This window comes from Tamandua tetradactyla, chromosome X (assembly GCF_023851605.1).
Source record: "Tamandua tetradactyla isolate mTamTet1 chromosome X, mTamTet1.pri, whole genome shotgun sequence".
NCBI lineage: Eukaryota > Metazoa > Chordata > Mammalia > Pilosa > Myrmecophagidae > Tamandua > Tamandua tetradactyla.
This window is the reverse complement of record NC_135353.1, coordinates 116,057,796-116,078,644: the sequence shown is the minus strand read 5'-3', so window position 1 is coordinate 116,078,644 and position 20,849 is coordinate 116,057,796. Positions and strand designations below refer to the sequence as shown.

Sequence of the window (20,849 nt, the reverse complement as noted above, 5' to 3'; positions counted from 1 at the left end):
CACACTACTTCTGTCCCACTCCCCACCCACCACCTCCCTGGTTTGAGAAGTCTTCTCCATCCCATATCTCTGCTTGTTGAATTTCTACTCATCTTCCAAGACCCAACTGAGATGCCTTCTTCTCCATAAGGTATTCTCCAATTCTCCCCACACTCCTTCTTTTGATGATTCCCTGCTGCCCACAGGGTAAAACCCAACATCTTGGCCTGGCACACAGCCTCATCACCTGTTTCTTCCCCACCACATATTTATGCCTGGTGCTTTTACCATGCCAAACCATTTCCTTTCTGCAGCCACACTTATGCCTGAGCCTTTGCACATACTTTTCCCAACCCCTAATCTCATTTTAGCCCTTAACCAACTCCTACTCATCTTTGAAGCCTCAGCTCATGCACCATTCTTGTGAAGCATTCTCTAAGGTTCTCTGCCAATTGTCCTGACTTAGAATTAGGTGTTCTCTGCCCTCAGTTCCAGAACACCTTGGACTTATCTTTAGCACTTAGCTCATTGTGTTAATTATCTCAGTCCATTAATCTAGCTTCTTCTTTTTTTTATGTCCATTAATCTAGCTTCTTGAAGGCAACGATTGTGATTTTTCCATCTGTCTTCCTTCCTTGCAGCACAGCGCCTACATAAAGGAAGTACTCAGGGAATGTTAATGAATCATATTGCTCTGTGGGGGTTACTGATATTCATTCTGAAAATTGCTGGTGTCCACTTCAAGTTAAATCCTTGAAAACTGAACACAGTTTAAGACTACTATGAACAGCCCTGAGGAATCTGGATTATCACCTCCCTCATTCTAGTCCATTTCTATAGATTGAATCTAGGTCTAAGATCTTAATACCTTATTTACATTGTATTATCAAGCCAGTCTTTGAGATCTAAGATCTCATTAATGTTAACAAGCTAGCCATTGAGTAGTGCCCCCTCAGCCAATTCACTGCTTGTCAAATTGCTTTTAGTCAATAGCTCCCAACACTGGCTACACATTATAATCAGCTGGGGCGCTTTTAAACATCCTACTGCCCAGGCAGACCTGCAGACCAATTACATTAGAATTTCTGGGGGTAGGTCCCCAGGCATCAGTATTTTTTTGAAGCTGCCAGGTGATCCCAATGAGCAGCCGAGGTTGAGAATCACTGCTAGCTTTAAAGCCAGAGTTCCCTTAGCTAGCATTGCCCTTCAGTTTTTTCCTTCCCTTGTCTGTCCTTCCTTACGACCCTCATCTTCACTTTTCTATCCTGACCCTCCCACTTGCCTTCCCTCTTGTTGCTCACATTTGCTGTCTTGATATGATTTGCAGTATTCATCCAGAAGACAATTGGGTAATGGAAATTAGACTGAGCTGGGAGTCAGAGAAACTGGGGCTTTGTGAGCCCCCTTTGTGGTCTTGAGCAAGTCACATCACTCTCTGGATCTCCGTTTCTTCTTCAGTAATCTTACTGCTTGTCATGCCCCCTTAAAAGGGTTGTTGTGAAGATTACAGGATTGTGGATACTAAAGTCCTTTGGACGCTGGAGAGAACAATGTAAATACAAGGGATATCTAGAGCATGCAGCTCTAGATATAAACATAAATAAGCCTCCAAACACATTGAGTAATAAAACACAAACTGCAGGATGGTACACAGTATTCATACCACATGTAAGGTTTCAAGAAACAAAACTATAGCCATCTCCTCCCACTGCTCCCCCACCCCCCGACCTGGCTCCCGGGCAGTGGCATACAAACTGCAGGGCTGGCCATCATGGATACTCTTGCAGGAACAAATGACACTTTTGCCTTAAATCTCTTGAAAAGCTGGGTGAATACATCCCACACAATCTATTTTTTTTTTCGCCCATAAGCATCTTAGCGGCCCTGGATATGTCTTCATGGGGGCCAAGGGAAACGCCGTGGCCCAAATGGCCCAGGCACTTGAAGCAGAAATGGAGGTGGAGATGTTTTACCAAGGTTTCCACACCCTTCTCACTGAAAGTTAACAAACTGGCACTCAGTACTTGCTTTAGGAGGGTCAGTAGGCTCTTTGGAAAAAAGTCTTGCAATTTCCTCTCCTCTTTTAAAGATTCCTGCCAAAAATTCTATCAAGCAGGAATGAAAGCACTCCACTTTGCTAATGCTTCAGAGGCATCCAGAAAACACATACACACCTGGATAGCCAATAAGACAGAAGGTCAAATCAGAGACTTGCTGTCTTCCAATTCCATCAACTCCATGACTAACCTAATCCTCGTGAAGGCCATCTACTTCAAAGGAAACTGGGATAAGCAGTTCAACAAAGAGCAGACCAAGGAAAGACCATTCAAAATCAGTAAAAATGAGGAGAAACCTATGCAAATGATGTTTAAGAAATCTAAGTTTCAAATTACCTATATAAGGAAAATATTCACACAAATTCTGATGCTTCCCTGTGTTGGAAAGGAGCTGAATATGATCATCAGGCTTCCAGATGAAACACCGATTTGAAAATGGTGGGGAAAGAGCTGATGTATGAGAAATTCATAGAACGGACAAGGGCGGCATGATGGATGAAGAGGTGGAGGTTTTCCTTCCCAAGTTTAAACTGGAGAAAAACTACAACATGGAGGATGTCCTTTGCCACCTGGGCATGAGTAACACCTTGGACCAGGCCAGGGCAGACTTTTCCAGAATGTCATCTAAGAAAGGCCTGTGCTTGTCCAAGGTCATGCACAGGTCTTTTGTGGAGGTCAATCAGGAAGGCACCGAGGCAGTGGTGGCCATGGCATCCATCATGATGATGAGTTGCATCAGGATCAACCCCATCTTCTGTGCGGACTGCCCCTTCCTTTTCTTCATCCAGCACAGCAAGGCCAAAAGCATTCTCTTCTGCAGCCGGGTCTCCTCTTCACAAGGAGTAATGGTCCTGGAGGGAACATCCCTCCTTCTCCTGGCCAACTTTGCCTCTAACCTTTAAGCGCATGCTTGCCCCCAAGTGACCCTAATAATGTACTGGTGACAATTTAGAAATAAAGGCCTGATTTAGCAACTCCAAAGAAAAAGAAACAAAACTATATAAAGTTTACAAAATACAATAAAATGTTCATGGATACATTCATGCAAGGTTGAAGGACAAAAGATGCATGGGAATGATGACCTCAAAATTCAAGACAATGGTAACCAGGGAGGGAAAAGGAATGCACCTGGGGAAGGGTTCAGAGGGGTTTCAACTGTATCTTTAATGCATTTTTTTAAATACCAAAAAACCACCAAACGCAAACATTCTTAACTTTTGATCATTCCATTCTACATATATAATCAGTAATTCACAATATCATCACATAGTTGCATATTCATCATCATGATAATTTCTTGGAACATTTGCATCTATTCAGAAAAAGAAATAAAAAGAAAACAGAAAAAAAATTCATATATTCCATACCCCTTACCCCTCCCTTTCATAGATCACTAGCATTTCAAACTAAATTTCTTTTAATATTTTTTATTGTGACATGTAACATATATACAAAAAAGGAATAAAATTCAAAGTACATTGTAACAAGTAGTTATAGAATAGATTTCAGAGTTTGGTATGGGTTATAGTTCCACAATTTTAGGTTTATCCTTGTACCTGCTCCAAAACACTGAAGACTAAAAGAAATATGAATATAATGATTCACCAGTCATACTCATTTGTTAAATCCTATCTTCTCTGTTATAACTCATTATTCTTTGATCCTTCTCTCAGTCTTTAGGGGTATTTGTGCCATGCCCATTCTAACTTTTTCATGGTGGAAGGGGCTATTCATAATGTGGGATGGGAGATGGAACTAGGTGATGATCTGGAGAGTCTGGGCCCTCTGGGTTTCAGGACTTACATGGCCTAGGAACCCATCTGGAGGTTGTAGGTTTCTGGAAAGTAATCTTGTGCATGAAACTTTTGTAGAATCTCAGAGAGCCCTAGGTGTTCTTTAGGGTTGACAGGAATGGTTTTGGTTGGGGTTTGATAAACCTTGGTAATTAGCAATATCTAGCTGAAGAGTAGCCTCTAGAATAGCCTCTCAACTATTTGAATTTCTTACCCACTGATACTTTATTTCATTACTTTTCCCCCTTTTGGTCAGGAAGGCATTGTCAATCCCATGGTGCCAGGGTCAGGTTCATCCCTAGAAGGCATGACCCATGTTACCAGGGAGACTTTCTTTAATGCTTTATTTTTAAAACATTAAATCTGATATAAATACGGTAAAATGTGAAGATTTGATAGAACTGGGAGTGTGTGTTATATTTTTCTCTTTATAAATATATATATTTATATATTTATATATAAATAAGAATTTAAAAATTTTCCCCTCTCTACATGGGACATGACTTCCAGGGGTGTGGCCCTTCCTGGCAACGTGGGACAGAAATCCTAGAATGAGCTGAGACTCAGCATCAAGGGATTGAGAAAACCTCCTAAACCGAAAGGGGGAAGAGAGAAATGAGACAAAGGGTCAACAGCTGAGAGATTCCAGAGTCCAGAGGTTATCCTGGAGGTTATTCTTACGCATTAAGTAGATATCACCTTTTTAGTTAAGGCATAACAGAGAGGCTGGAGGCAACCGCCTGAAAATGTAGAGCTGTGTTCCAGTAGCCATGTTTCTCAAAGATGATTGTATAATGATATAGCTTTTGCAATGTAACTGTGTGATTGTGAAAACCTTGTGTCTGATGCTTCTTTTATCTACCTTATGGACAGATGAGTAAAACATATGGATTAAAAAATAAACAAATAATTTTGAACAAATGTCAAAATAAATTTAAAAGATTGAAATGCTAGGGATCAATGAAAGGGAGGGGTAAGGGGTATGGTATGTATGAATTTTTTTTCTGTTTTCTTTTTCTGAATGGATGCAAATGTTCTAAGAAATTATCACGATGATGAATATACAACTATGTGATGAAAAGAAAATGTTCATATTGTATGTTGATTGGTTTTATTAATAAAAATTAAAAAAATTTAAATGCAAAATAAATATGAAGGATTTTTATCATTATCTTACCTGTGGTAGATTGAATTATTTACCTCAATAAAGACTTTTTTTTTAACTTTTTAAATTGTATACTATAACATATATACATAGCAAAGAAAGGAAAAAGCAATAGTTTTCACAGCACTCTTCAACAGTTAGTTACAGGACAGATCCCAGAGTTTGTCGTGGGCTATCATTTCATCATCTCAGGTTTTTCCTTCTAGCTGCTCCAGAACATTGGAGGCTAGAAGGAATATATATATTAATCATCACAATAAACTTTTTGTGTATATGTGTGAAAAATAACATATATACAAAAAAGTAATAAATTTCAAAGCACAGCACAACAATTACTTATAGAACAGATTTCAGAGTTTGGTATTGGTTACAATTCCAAAATTTTAGGTTTTGATTTCTAGCTGCTCTAAGATACTGGAGACTCAAAGAATTATCAATATAATGATTCAGCAATCATACTCATTTGTGAAACCCTACCTTCTTTGTGTAACACCACCATCAACTTTGATCTTTCTCCCAGTCTTTAGGGGTATTTGGGCTATGCCCATTCTAACATTTTCATGTTGGTGGGGACTGTTGATAATATGGGACAGGGGGATGGAACTAGTTGATGTTCTTTACTGGAGAGGCTGGCCCTTCTAGGTTTCAGGACTTATCTGATCCAGGGACCCATCTGGAGGTTATAGATTTCTGGAATGTTACCCTAGTGCATAGAAACTTTGTAGAATCTTATATATTGCCCGAGGTGTTCTTTAGGATTGGCTGGAATGGTTTTGGTTGGGGTTTGGCAAGTTATGATAGGTAGCAATGTCCAACTGAAGCTTGTGTAAGTTTGACCTCCAGAGTAGCCTCTCGACTCTATTTGAACTCTGTCTGCCACTGAAACTTTATTAATTACACTTCTTTCCCCCCTTTTGTTCGGCATGTAATTGTTGATCCCATGGTGCAAAGTCCAGATTCATCCCTGGGAGTCATGCCCCATGTCGCCAGGGAGACTTTCACCCTTGGATGTCATGTCCCAAATAGGAGGGAGGGAGGGCAATGATTTCACTTGCAGAGTTGGGCTTAGAGAGAGTGAGGCCACATCTGAGCAAGAAAAGAGGTCCTCCAGAAGTAACTCTTAGGCATAGCTATAGTTAGGCTAAGCTTCTCTGCTACATAGATAAGCTTCACAAGAGCAAGCCTCAAGATCAAGGGCTTGACCTATTGATTTGGGTGTCCCTAATGTTTGAGAAAGTATCAGGGGTTTCCCTGGTGGTAAGGTTTAATAGTTTCATATCTTTTCTCCCATCCTTCAAGGGACTTTGCCAATACTTTTTTTTCCCATTGTATAGCTACTCCATAATTTTTAAAAATTATTTATTTTTTATTTTTGATACATAACCACATACAAACACAAGCATTATCATATGATCATTCCTTTCTTGTTATATAATCAATAACTCACACAATCATCACATAGTTGTATATTCATCATCATTTCTTAGAGCATTTGCATCAATTCAGAAAAAGCAATAAAGAGAAAACAGAAAAAAATTCATACATACCATACCCCTTACCCCTCCCCTTCACCGATCATCAACATTTCAATCTACTAAATTTATTTTAACATTTATTCCCCCATTATTTATTTATTTATAATCCATATGTTTTACTTGTCCATCGATAAGGTAGACAAAAGGAGCATCAGACACAAGGCTCCCACAACCACACAGTCACACTGCGACAGCCATATCATCATATAATTATCTTCAAGAAACATGGCCACTGGAGCACAGCTCCACATTTTCAGGCAGTTCCCTCCAGCCTCTCCATTACACCTTAACTAAAAAGGTGACATCTATTTGCCAATACTTTTTGATTATCTACTTAATATACTCTGGGATTTATCCAGGCATTACGTGAAGCTATACAGGATTAAAGACCTTCATTTTTGTTCTGGGCTCCCTGTGTTTGGATTGTTTAATTGAGCTATCCAAACAGGTTTTGTTAGATGACGTGCTATAGAAAATTTAGATTCTGGACAAAATAATTCTTACTTTGGTCTCAAAGAGTAGATGAGGTTCTAAAATATAGATAATGTCTTCTTACCCTTGTATTCTGAATCACGTTAATCCCAACCTGATCAGATCTGGTCTTATCTCTAAATATCAGGTTTTACATCTATAAAACAGCCTCTCAAAATTCAGAAGTAATAATTATCATTCCAGACTAAATGTGACTGCTATAACAGTTTATAATCTAGGCCCCTGTTTCCTTATAAGCATTTTCTAACTGAGACCATACAATAATTGCTCTTCTGTTTCTGACTCATTTTGCCTCACCAAATGTCCCACAGGTTCATTCATGTCGTTGCATGCCTCACGACTTTGTTCCTTTTTGTAGAAGCACAATATTTGATCATATGTATACCACTATTGTTCGCCAATCTATTTCTCAGTCGGTGCATCCTTCAGCCACCTGCATTCATTAGGCATCATGTATAATGTTCAAAGTCAACAGTCCATCAACACTCTCAATTTTAGATAATTTCTTTCTTCCCAAGAGAAAGATAACCAATAAACACACCCTCACCAAATATAAAATCTAAACTTATCCTTAACTCTTTTCCCTCCCCCCATTATTTACCCTTGGTGTTGCTGTGGTACTGGTGATGTTTTTTGGTTAAACATAGACCATAGCATGCCATAGCAGTTTTCCACCTATACCCAGAACGTATATGCATTTTGTACAAGAGTCATACCTTTGAAGTAGTTCATGCAAGAATCATTTATATTTGTTGCATTAATGAGTGGGACACATGGGTCCATACAACCCCTTTAAATCATGTTCACCTTCAATATGGTGATACTGAGTCTCAGCTCATTCTAGGGGTTTTCTCAATCCCCTATGCTGAGTCTCAGCTCATTCTAGGATTTCTGTCCCATGTTGCCAGGAAGGTCCATACCCCTGGGAGTCATGTCCCACGTAGACAGGGGAGGGTGGTGAGTTTGCTTGCTGTGTTGGCTGGAGAGAGAGGCTACATCTGAGCAACAAAAGAGGTTCTCTTGGGGGTGAATCTTAGACCTAATTTTAAGTAGGCTTGACCTATCCTTTGTGGGGATAAGTTTCATATGAACAAACCCCAAGACTGGGGGCTCAGCCTATAGCTTTGTTTGTCCACACTGCTTGTGAGAATATCAAGAATTCAACCAAGTGGAGAATTCTTGATAGAGAATTGTAGCCAAAAGAATGAAAGAGGACCTTACCTAAAATCCTATACAAGAATTAACTCAAAGTGGATCAAACACCCAAATATAAGAACGAGTACCATAAAGCTCCTAAGAAGAACATGTAGGGAAACATCTTCAAGATCTACTAATAGGAGGTAGCTTCCTAAACTTTATAACCAAAGCACAAGCAACAAAATAAAAAATAGATAAATGGGAACTTCTCAAAATCAAATGCTTTTATGCCTCAAAAGACTTTGTCAAAAAGGTGAAGAGGTAGCCAACTCAATGGGAGAAAATATTTGGAATCCCACATCAGACAAAGGTTTGATATCCTGTATACATAAAGAAATCATACAACTCAACAACAAAAGAACAACCCAATTATAAAATGGGCTCAGATATGAATAGGCATTTTTATGAAGAGCAAATACAGATCGCTAAAAAGCACATGAAGGTATGCTCCTTTTCATTAGCTATAAGGGAAATGCAGATCAAGACTACAGTGAGATACCACCTCACATCTATAAGAATAGCTGCTATTAAACAAGCAGGAAACTATAGATTTTGGAGAGGATGTGAAGAAATTGGGACACTTATGCACTGCTGGTGGGAATGCATAATTGTACAGACACTGTGGAAGATAATTTGGTGATTCCTTAGGAAACTATCAAGTTTTCTGACAATAGCACTATTCAGTAAATACCCAGAAGAGCTGAAAGTAGTGACACAAACAGCAATGTTCACACACTGATGTTCATAGCAGCATTATTCACAATTGCCAAAAGATGGAAACAATCCAAGTGCCCATCAACAGACAAGTGGCTTAACAAAAGGTGGTATATACGTACGATGGAATATTATGCAGCAGTAAGACAAAATGATGTCCTGAAACACATGACAAGATGGATGAGCCTTGAGAACATAATGCTGAGTGAAATAAGCCAGACACAAAAGGATAGGTACTGTATGATTCCATTTTTATGACCATGGTAAGGGCCTATAGTAGAGAATATAGGGGACCTAGTGATACATGGAAGCTAGAGATCGGTGAATGGTTAGCTAATGAGGTTGAACTCAAATGTAAGGGGATAGAAGTGAGTGTGGTTCACTAGTGAGTCTATAGATAATATTACCATATTGTACCAACCTGGTACAATGTATTACCCATAATTTCTGGGGGTTGAATCATGTCAAAGCCCTGGTCCTATGGCTGTCAACCTATTTGTAAATAAGACTTTTAAAGATGTTCTTAGTTAAGGTGTGCCCTACCTGAATCCAATAGGACTGGAAAACTTTGTTTCTAGTTTTTTACTAAAGATTTCTTTTCTGGGTCACTTATTTTTTTTCAAAACAGTTTTATTCACAATATACAATCCATCCAAAATTTACAATCAGTGGCTTTCACTATAATCACAGAGCTGTGCTTTCATTGCCGCAATCGATTTTGAACATTTTCAAGGCTCCCAAAGGAAAAACCCTTACACCCCCCCCCCCATCTATTGAAACTTAGTATTGGTGTGGTACATTTGTTACAATTGATGGAAGAACATTAAGATATTACTCTTTTCCATAACCCATAGTTTGCATTGGGTGTAATTTTCCCATATACCACCTTATCACTAGCACCTTATAGTTGTGACATACATTTGTTCCAAGTGATAGTAGAAACTTCTTATATTTGTACTATTAAACAATTTCAGCATCCACAACGGGATTCACTATGTTATAAAGTGCCTTGTTTCATCCTCCATCTTTCCTCCCAGTGATATATATGATCCTAAACCTCCCCTTTCAACCACAATTGCACACACGATTCAGTGCTGTTTTTACACACTTCATAATATGCTACCATCAACTCAATGCACTTCTCAAACATTTAAAATTAACCTTGTTTTAAACTTCTGCATGACGAGGAAAATGTAGGACAAAACCTGAATGGATATGGAAGCTTGTAGAAGGTTCATGGAAAGAGAAATCATGGTCAAGGTTAAGAAACATTGATGGGTCTATAATGTACTAATGAAAAACTAAAACCTAATTTTCTGCTAAAGTGACAAAGTTTTCTTAAATTATTATTCCATCCTTAGTACAAAGTTTTCTTTAAGTACTCAGTGTAAAAAGCAAAAAGTCTATAGTTTGTAAAATAACTGCTTGTGTCTGTGTTAACCTTAGCATACCCTTAGTTGTTCAAAAGTAAAACTTCTCACTTTTAAATAAACTAAGTCTTTTCAAACCTGAAAAAATAATCTACATGAATCAAACATCAGCTCCCTATTCTCTATTCTCATTGTATCTTCTGGAACCTATACCTAGATATTAACTCCATCAGTTTGTTTATTATATTTGGTTCATATTAGTGAGATACCATATTTGTCTTTTTATATCTGGCTTATTTCATTCAATGTAATGTTCTCAAGGGTCACTCATGTTGCTGTGTGTATCAGGACTTCATTCCTTCTTACTTCTCAGTAATATTCCTTTGTATATAATACCACATTTTGTTTATCCATTCATTGGTTGATGGACAAATGGGTTGCTTCCATCTTTAGGCAATTGTGAATAATTACCTGAAATTATTTGGGTAGAAGTGACATCTTAAAATATTTAGCCTTCCAATCCATGAACACAGAATGTCCTTCCATTTATGTAGGTCTTCCTTGATATTATACTTCCTTGATATTATATTATATTATGGACATTATACATGATGCCTAATGGATGGAGGTGGCTGAAGGACACATTGAGAAGTAGAATGGTGAACTGTGGTGTATACATATGATTGAATATTGTGCTGCTACAGAAAGGAACGAAATCATGAGGCATGCAACAATGTGAATGAAACTGGGGGACATTATATGATCAAAATAGGCCATACCTAAGAGTTACCCCCAGAGAACCTCTTTTGTTGCTCAGATGTGGCCTATCTCTCTCTCAGCCAACATGGCAAGCAAACTTACCACCTTCCCCCTCTCTACGTGGGACATGACTCCCAGGGGTATAAACCTCCTTGGCAACATGGGACAGAAATCCTAGAATGAGCTGGGACTCAGCATCAAGGGATTGAGAAAACTTTCTTGACTGAAAAGGGGAAGAGAGAAATGAGCCAAAATAAAGTTTCAGTGGCTGAGAGATTTCAAACAGAGTCCAGAGGTTATCCTGGAGGTTATTCTTATGCATTTTATAGATATCCCCTTTTTAATTTACGGTGTATTAGAGAGGTTACAGGGAAGTGCCTGAAACTGTAGAGCAGTGTTCCAGTAGCTGTGTTTCTTGCAGATGAATGTATAATGATACAGCTTTCACAATGTGACTATGTGAGTGTGAAAACCTTGTGTCTGATGCTCCTTTGATCTATGATATTGATAGGTGAGTAAAAAAATATGGATTAAAAATAAATAAATAATAGGGGGAACAAATGTTAAAATAAATTGACTAGATTGAAATACTAGTGAACAACGAAAGGGATATAGGAAAAAAAATAGGGGGAACAAAGGTAAAAATATTTTGAGTAGATGGAAATACCAGTGGTCAATAGAGGGAGGGGTAAGGGGTAATGTATGTATGAGTTTTTTCTTTTTTCTTTTTATCTCTTTTTCTGGAGTAATGCAAATGTTCTAAAAAAATGATCATGGTGATGAATATACTACTATGTGATCATATTGTGAGCCATTGATTGTACACCATGCATGGAACGTTTGTATGTTAAGATTGTTTATGCTTGTATGTTGTTTTGGTTTGATAATAAAAAATAAATAAAAATTTAAAAATATGAAAAAGAAAAAAAATAGACCATAAACAAAAGAGCCAATATTGTATGGTCTGTTTTAGAAAATTGGGGCCTAGACTGTAAGCTCTTATAGCAGTCACATTTAGTCTGGAGCTGTAATTATCGTTTCTAGATTTTGAGAGGTTGTACAATATATGTATAATCTGGTATTTCCCTGGATCATTGAGTACTTGTGTGACTAAGTCTCAGAGTAGAAGTTCTGCAGGTCTGAAAGTCAGCATTGCCACATACAACAACTGCTAAAGAAACTGAAAAAGATACCAGGCTTCAATTAGAGATAAGAACGAGGCTGATCAGGTTGGGACTAATGTAAATCAGAGTGTAGGGGTGTATTAGCTTGCTAATGCTGCCAGAAAGCAATATACCAGAAATGGAACAGCTTTTAAAAAGGGAATTTAATAAGTTACAAGTTTACAGTTCTAAAGCCATAAATATGTCCTAATGAAGACAACCAGAGAAAGATACCTTGGCTCAAGGAAGGCCAATCTGGGAAGGCATGTGGCTGGAATCTGCAGGTCCTTGTTCCCGGTTCCAGTGCTTCCAGCTTTTGATGCCAGTGGTTTCCTCTCTAAGCATCTGTGAGCCTTCACTTAGCTCCTCCGGGACACAACTCTGGGTTCTGGCTTGCTTAGCATCTCATGGGAAGTCATGTGGCATCTGCTGAGCTCTGCTTGTGTCTAGGCATTTGCTCTCCCTATCGGCATTCCAAGCATCTCCAAACATCCGTGTCTCGGTCAGTTCACAAGCAACTGTTCTCCAAGTGTCTACAGTTGAGATTTCTCCAAAGTGTTTCCCCTTTCAAAGAATTCTAGTAAATGAATCAAGCCCCATCTTGAATGGGTGGTGTCACATCTCCATCTAATCCAAAGGCCATACCCACAATTGGGCATGTCATTTCTCCATGAAGATAATCTAATCAAGAGTTTTTCACTGCAATATTGAATCAGGTTAAAAGAAATGGCTGCCCCCACAAGATAGGATTAGGATTAGAACATGGCTTTTCTGGGGTACATAATAGCTTAAAACCGGCACAAGGAGTAAGAAGGACATTGTCTGTATTTTAGAACTTCACCTATTCTATGAGACCAAGGAAGAGAGATTTATTTTTTCTAAAACCTAAATTTTCTAAAGCACATAATCTAACTCAACCTGTCTGGATAGCTCATTTAAACAACCCAAACACAGGGAGCCCAGAATGGGAATGAGGGCTTGTAATTCTGTATAGCTTAATATAATGCCTGTATACATCCCAGAGTATGTTAAGCAGATAATCAAAAAGTATTGGCAGGGTTCACGGGTGGTTCAGTGGTAGAATGCTCACCTTTCATGTGGGAGACCCGGGTTCGATTCCCAGACCATGCACCCTGTTCTAGTTTGCTAGCTGCCAGGGTGCAATATACCAGAAACAGAATGGCTTTTAACAAGGGGAATTTAATGAGTTGCTAGTTTACAGTTCTAAGGCCGAGAAAATGTCCCAATTAAAACAAGTCTATAGAAATGTCCAATTTAAGGCATCTGGGAAAAGATACCTTGGTTCAAGAAGGCTGATGACATTCAATATTTCTCTCTCAGCTGGAAGGGCACATGGCAAACATGGCTGCGTCTGCTGACTTTCACGTGGCTCTACCAAAAGGGACTCTCTCCAAAATGTCTCCTCTTTTAAAGGATTCCAGCAAGCAACTCCACCTTCAGTGGGTGGAGACACACCTCCATGGAAATCATCTAATCAAAACTTACCACCCACAATTGGGTGGGTCACATCTTCATAGAAACAATCAAAATGCTCCCACCCAGCAATGTTGAATGAGGATCAAAGGGCATGGCTTTTCTGGGGTCCACCACAGATTCAGACCAGCACACACCCAAAAGAAAAAAAAAGTATTGGCAAAGTCCCTTAGGGATGGGAGAAAAGATACAGAACTATTAAACTTTACCACTGAGGAAACCCCTGATACTGTCTCAAACATGAGGGACTCCCAAGTCAATAGGCCAAGCCTTTGATCTTGAGGCTTACTCTTGTGAAGCTTATTCATGTAGTAGAGAAGCTAAGCTTACCTATAGTTATGCTTAAGAGTTATTTCTGGAGGACTTCTTTTGTTACTCAGATGTGTCCTCACTCTCTCTAAGCCCAACTCTGCAAGATAAATCATTACCCTCCCCCCATATGGGACATAAAATTCTCCCTCGCAACGTGGGATATGACTCCTAGGGATGAGCCTGGCGCTGGCACAGTGGGATCGAAATGCTGTCCTGACCAAAAGAGAGAAAAAGAAGTATAACAAATAAGTTATCAGTGGCTGAGAAAGTTCCAATAGAGTAGAGAAGCTATTCTGGAGGCTACTCTTAAGCAAATTACAGTAAGACACTGCTACCTATCATGGTTTGCCAACCCCCATCCAAAGCCATTCCTGTTAATCCTAAAAAACACCTTTATCTGAGATTCTACAAAGATTCCATGTACTATGATTACTTTCGAGAAACCTACAACCTCCAGATGGGTTCCCTAGGCCAGATAAGTCCTGAAACCCAGAGGGGTCAGCCTTTCCAGAACATCAACTAGTTCCATCGCCTTATCCCATATTATTGATAGCCCCTTCCAATATGAAAAAGTTAGATTAGGCATAGCCCAAATAACTCTAAAGACTGGGAGAAAGATCAAAGGAGAAGGTGGCGTTATACAGAGAAGATAGGATTTAAGAAATAACTATGACTGCTGAATCATTATATTGATATTTCTTTTAGTCTCCAGTGTCTTGGAGCAGCTAGAAAGAAAACCTAAAATTGTGGAACCATGACCCATACCAAACTCTGAAATCTATAATTGTTGCAGTGTGCTTTGAAAAATTTTTTCTTTTTTTATATAATGTTCTTTGAAATTAATTGCTTTTTTGTATATATGTTATGTTCACAATTAAAAAAAAGTAAAATAGTGGAGGCGTATATGGGAAGATGCAGCTATTGCAAACTATGGACTATTTTAACAGTAATATCTTAATATTCATTCATAAACAGTAACAAATATGCCACACCAATGCTATGAGTCAATGATGGGGGTGAGGGATAAGGAGTATAGGATGTTTGGGATTTTCTTTTTCCTGTAGTAATGAAAATATTCTAAAATTGATTGTGGTGATGAATGTGCAACTATGTGATGATATTGTGAGCCATTGATTCGTTGATTGTATACTTTGGAAGGATTGTATGGTATATGAATATATCTCAATAAAATTGCATTAAAAGAAAAAGAAACACATACCAATAAACCTATCTGGACTAAGGACAGAAACAAAGAAACCAAAAATAGGTCCCATAACAATAGGATCACAGACTCATGAATGGATTAGCTTCAAGAACATGTTCTTCTGGGGGCCATAGACCCTACACACATCCTTGTTAAGTTTATTCCTAGATATTTGATTCTTTTAGTTCCTAGTGGAAACGAAATGTTTTTTTCTTGATTGCCTCCTTGGATTGCTCATTACTAGTGTATAGAAATGCTACTGATTATTGTGTGTTGATCTTGTATTCTACAACTTTGTTGAACTTGTTTATTGGCTCTAGTAGCTTTGCATTAAAATCTTCAGGACTTTATAGGTATAGGATCATGTCCTCTGCAAATAGTGAAATTTTTACTTCCTCCTTTATGATGATTTGGATGCCTTTTCTTTCTTTCTTTTTTTTTTTTTGCCTAATTGCTCTACTCAGAACTTCTTACACAATGTTGAGTAACAGTGATGTTACCAGGCCTTCTTGTCTGGTTCCCAATCTTAGAGGGAAAGCTTTCAGTCTCTAAGAATTGAGTACAATGTTAGCTGTGGGTTTTTCATATATGCTGTTTATCATGTTGAGGAAGTTTCCTTCTATTCCTATCCTTTGAAGTGTTTTCATCAAGAAAGTATACTGAATTTTGTCAAATGCCTTTTCTGCATTAATTGAGATGATCATGTGGTTTCCCACTTTGATTTACTGATATGGTGTATTACATTAATTGATTTTCTTGTGTTGAATCATGCTTGCATACCTGGGATAAAACCCACTTGATCATGGTGTATAATTTTATAATGTGCAGTTGAATTTGATTTGCTATTACTTTACCTCTTTTTTTTTTTGGCATGGACGGGCTCCAAGAATCAAACCCAGGTCTCTGGCATGGCAGGTGAGAATTCTGCCACTGAGCCACCATTGTACTGCACGATATGCTAGTATTTTGTTGAGGATTTTTTCAACTGTATTAGAGGGGTTGGTCTATAATTTTTTTTCTTGTAGTATCTTTGTCCGTCTTTGGTATAAGTGATATTGGCTTCATAAAATGACTTAGGTACTGTTCCCTCCTCTCCAATTTTTTGGAAGAATTTAAGCAGCATTGGTATTAATTCTTGGAATTCTTGGTAGAATTAATCTATGAACCTATTCATTTTGGTTTGCTAAAGCTGCCAGAATGCAATATACCAGAAATGGTTTGGCTTTTACAATGGGGATTTATTAACTTAAAATTTACAGTTCTTAGGCCATGAAAATATCCACTCAAGGCATCAACAAGGTGATATCTGGATTCTGAAGACAGACTACTGGCATCTGGGACACCTCAGTCACATGGGAAGGCACATGGTTAGCATCTGCTGTTCCTTCTCTCCTGGATTTTGTTGATTTGAGCTTCTTCCTTCAGTGACTCTCTCTCTCAGCTTCTGTGGGTGTGTCCTTGTCTCTCAGTTTCTCTGAGATCTCTTGGCTTTTTCTGTCTTTTATCTTCTCTTAAAGGACTCCAGTAAAAGGATTAAGATCCACCTTGAATAGGCTGGGTCACATCTCAATTGAAATAACCTAACCAAATGTACCACCCACAATAGGTGTGCACCCACAGGAATGGATTAAAAAGACATGGCCTTTTCTGAGGTACATAACAGCTCCAAACCATCACATCACCTCTTTGAGGGCTCTTCTTTGTTGGGAGGATTTTAAATGTCACATTCGGCCTTTTTTACTTGTGATTGGTTATTGAGGTTTTCAATTTCTTCTAGGGTCAGTGTAAGTTGTTCATGTGTTTCTAGGAAATGAAACATTGTCTAATTTGTTGCATATAGTTGTTCAGTCTCCTCTTATGACCTTTTTTATTTCTATGGGGTCAGTGGTAATAACTCCACTCTCATTTCTGATTTTATTCATTTGCATCTTCTCTCTTTTTATCTTTGTCAATCTAGCTAACAGGGTGTCAATTTTATTGATCTTCTCAAAGAACAAACTTTTGGTTTTGTTGAGTCTCTTAATTATCTTATTTGCACTCAATTTCATTTATTCCTTCTCTAATCTTTCCTGCTCGATTTAGGAATAGTTTGCTGTCCTATCTTTCGTTCTTCCAGGTGTATAGTTAGGTCTTTGATTTTAGCTCTTTCTTCTTTCTTAATGTAGGCGTTTAAGGCTATAAATTTCCCTATCAGCTCTGCCATCGCCATATCCCCTAAGTTTTGACATGTTGTGTTTTTGTTTTCATTTATCTCAAGATATTTACTGATTTTTCTTGTGGTCTTTTTTGATCCACTGATTGTTTGAGTATATTGTTTACCCTCTATATATTTGTGAATTTTCCAGTTCTCTGCCCGTTATTGCTTTCTGGCTTCATTTGATTAAGATAAGAGAAAATGCTTTAAATAATTTCAATCTTTTTAAATTTATTGAGACATGTTTTATGACCTTTGCTAGTTTGAAAATATTATGTACCCCAGAAAAGCCATGTTATTTTAATTCTAATCCAGCCTTTTGATTAGGTTGTTTCCATTGAGATATGACCCTGCCCTTTCAAGGTAGGTCTTAGTTTATTGCAGTCCTTAAAACAGCTCGTGGAGAAAGAGAGAGCTCAGAACTGACACAGAAAGCAGAGAAATGAAACCAAGACACAGACATTTGCAGATGCTTGAAGAGCTGACATAAGAAGCCACTAGAATTAGAAGCTGAAATCCATGCAACCTGGGAGCAAAGGACCAGGAGATGCCAGCCATGTGTCTTCCCAGCTGACAGAGAAACCCAGGGTGTGATCAGCCTTTCTTGAGTGAAGGTACTCTCTTGTTGATGCCTTAATATGAACATTTTTATGGCCTTAGAACTGTAAACTGATGACTTAATAAATTCCCTTCATAAAAGCCAATCTACTCCTGGTATATTGCATTCTGGCAGCTTTTGCAAACTGAAACATGACCTAATATGTGGTCAATCCTGTAGAATGACCCATGAGCACCTGAGAAAAATGTGTATCCTGCTGTTTTGGGGGTGTAATATTTATAATGTCTGTTAGGTCTAGTTCATTTATCATATTTTTGGTGTTCTAGATTGCTCGCTGCTGGAATGCAATATTCCAGAAATGGAATGGCTTTTAAAAAGGAGAATTTAATAAGTTGCAAGTTCACAGCTTTTAGGCCATGGAGATGTCCCAATTAAAGCAAGTCATAGAAATGTCCAATCTAAGGCATCCAGGGAAAGATACTGTTTTAGTTTGCTAGCTGCTGGAATGCAATATACCAGAAACGGAATGGCTTTTCAAAAGAGGAATTTAATAAGTTGCTCATTTACAGTTCTAAGGCTGAGAAAATGTCCCAATTAAAACAAGTCTATAGAAATGTCTAATCAAAGGCATCTAGGGAAAGATACCTTGGTTCAAGAAGGCCGATGAAGTTCAGGGTTTCTCTCTCAAGTGAGAAGGCACATGGCGAACACAGTCAGGGCTTCTCTCTTGGCTGGACAGGCACATGGCGAATACGGTGTCATCTGCTAGCTTGGTCTCCTGGCTTCCTGTTTCATGAAGCTCCCCGGGAGGCGTTTTCCTTCTTCATCTCCAAAGGTCGTTGGCTGGTGGACTCTCTGCTTCATGGTGCTTCAGCATTCTCTGTTCTCTCTGAGTCTCTCTGAATCTCTCATTCTCTTTTTATAGGACTTCAGAAACTAATCAAGACCCACTCAAGTGGGTGGAGACATGTCATCCCCTAATCCAGTTTAACAACCATTCTTAACTAAATCACATCAACCAGGGAGATGATCTCATTACAGTTTCAAATATACAGTACTGAATAGGAATTATTCTACCTTTATGAAATGGGACTTATATTAAAACATGGCTTTTCTTAGGGGACATGCTTCCTTTCAAACCAGCACAGATACCTTGATTCAAGAAGGCCGATGAAGTTCAGGGTTTCTCTGTCAAGTGGAAAGGCACATGGTGAACACGGCGTCATCTGCTAGCTTCCTCTCCAGCTCCCCAGGAGGTGTTTTCCTTCTTCATCTCCAAAAGTCACTGTCTGGTGGACTCTCTGCTTTGTGGTTCTGCGACGTTCTCTGTTGTGGCTTTCTTGTGGCTCTGTCATTCTGCTCCGCCCTCTCTGAATCTCCCGCTTTCTCCAAAATGTTTCCTCTTTTATAGGATTCCAGCAAACTAATCAAGACCCACCTGGAATAGGTGGAGATACGTCTAATCCAGTTTAATACCCACTCTTGAGTGAGTCACATCTCCATGGAGATAATCTAATAAAGTTTCCAACATGTAGTACTGAATAGGGATTACAAAAATGGCTGCCTTTACACAATAGGATTAGGATTAAAATGTGGCCTTTCTAGGGTACATAAATTATTTTATGAAACTCAAACAAATTATTTGCTGCCAACATTCAAAGGAGGAACAGTCATAGGATACATATACCCATTTCCATAGGGAAGAAGGAACACAGGGGTCACCGGACCCATACAGTTTCGAAAACCTGCAGGACAAAGTCCATTAGATTTCAAAGTCTGAGAGTCATTTATCTTCAGGGCTTTATAAAGCGGCAGTCCCATCCCTTCCAAGAGCCTATGCAGAGGCCTGCCTCTCTCGAACGCAACCTTGGGGGACATTGGGGAAACCACCTTTTTCTTGGCTGTACCCTCTCCAAGGATCGGGGCTGCACCCGGGCTCTCTGCTATCTCCAGGGCACATACTCAGCCCCTTCATGTGGTGGCAGCCAGACTCTCCCCAACCCCCAAGGAATGTGTTCCACCCTCTCCAAGAACTTAGGCAGCACAACTCTTCTACTGCAAGGAGGTGGAAGGCCCAACCTCTGCCTTTGGGGCAAACTCACCCTGTCCATGTGTCCAAACACATGGGTCTGCTTTCCTGGCCCGAGGATTCTTGACTTCAGACTCCAGCCTCCATGGTTCTGCCTCTGAAGGTATACTTCCTCCAATGTGTCCCTTCTCTGTCCTTGTTAGTCCCAACTGGCAGTGGTTCTCTTTATATAGATCCTGCAACACTTTCACTGGCCTTCTATGCAGTAGCCTCAGATCGTGCCCATCAGACATGAAGAGTTTCCACAAATCCTTCCTGAATAACTCCAGGTCAAATCCTGGCTTCCTCTGAAATGGCTGACTGGCTCCACATTTGGCCAAATCCTCATGTGGGACACTATTCTCTGGGGTCTCCCTTCCTGGAAGCCCAGAATTTTTCAGAACATCAATTTCTAGTTTCTTTGTACCCAAGAGTTCAGTTCTCAGCTCATCTCTCTCCTGTTGCATTTTACTATAAGCTATGAGGAGAAACCAGGCTCCACTTTCCACATTTAATTTGGAGATCTTTTCTGCTAAATATCCAAGTTCATGGCTTTTAAAATCTGTCTTCCAGACAAAGCCACTAGTCAATTTTGCCAGATTATCTGCTATTTTAATAAGGATTGCCTTCCTTCCAGTTTACAATAACACATGCCTCATTTCTGTCTAAGGCCTTATCAGAAGGATCTTAGAGTCCACATTTCTACTAAAAGTCGCTTCAAAGGATGATTGTATAATGATATAGCTTTTACAATGTGACTGTGTGATTGTGAAAACCTTGTGTCTGATGCTCCT

The 20,849-nt window shown here is 39.0% G+C and overlaps 1 pseudogene; it reads left to right on the top strand.

Annotated features, from left to right (window-relative positions):
- Nucleotides 1-1,750: 1,750 nt before the first annotated feature.
- LOC143672030 (serpin B6 pseudogene) lies at nucleotides 1,751-2,938 on the top strand (annotated as a pseudogene).
- Nucleotides 2,939-20,849: the final 17,911 nt, after the last annotated feature.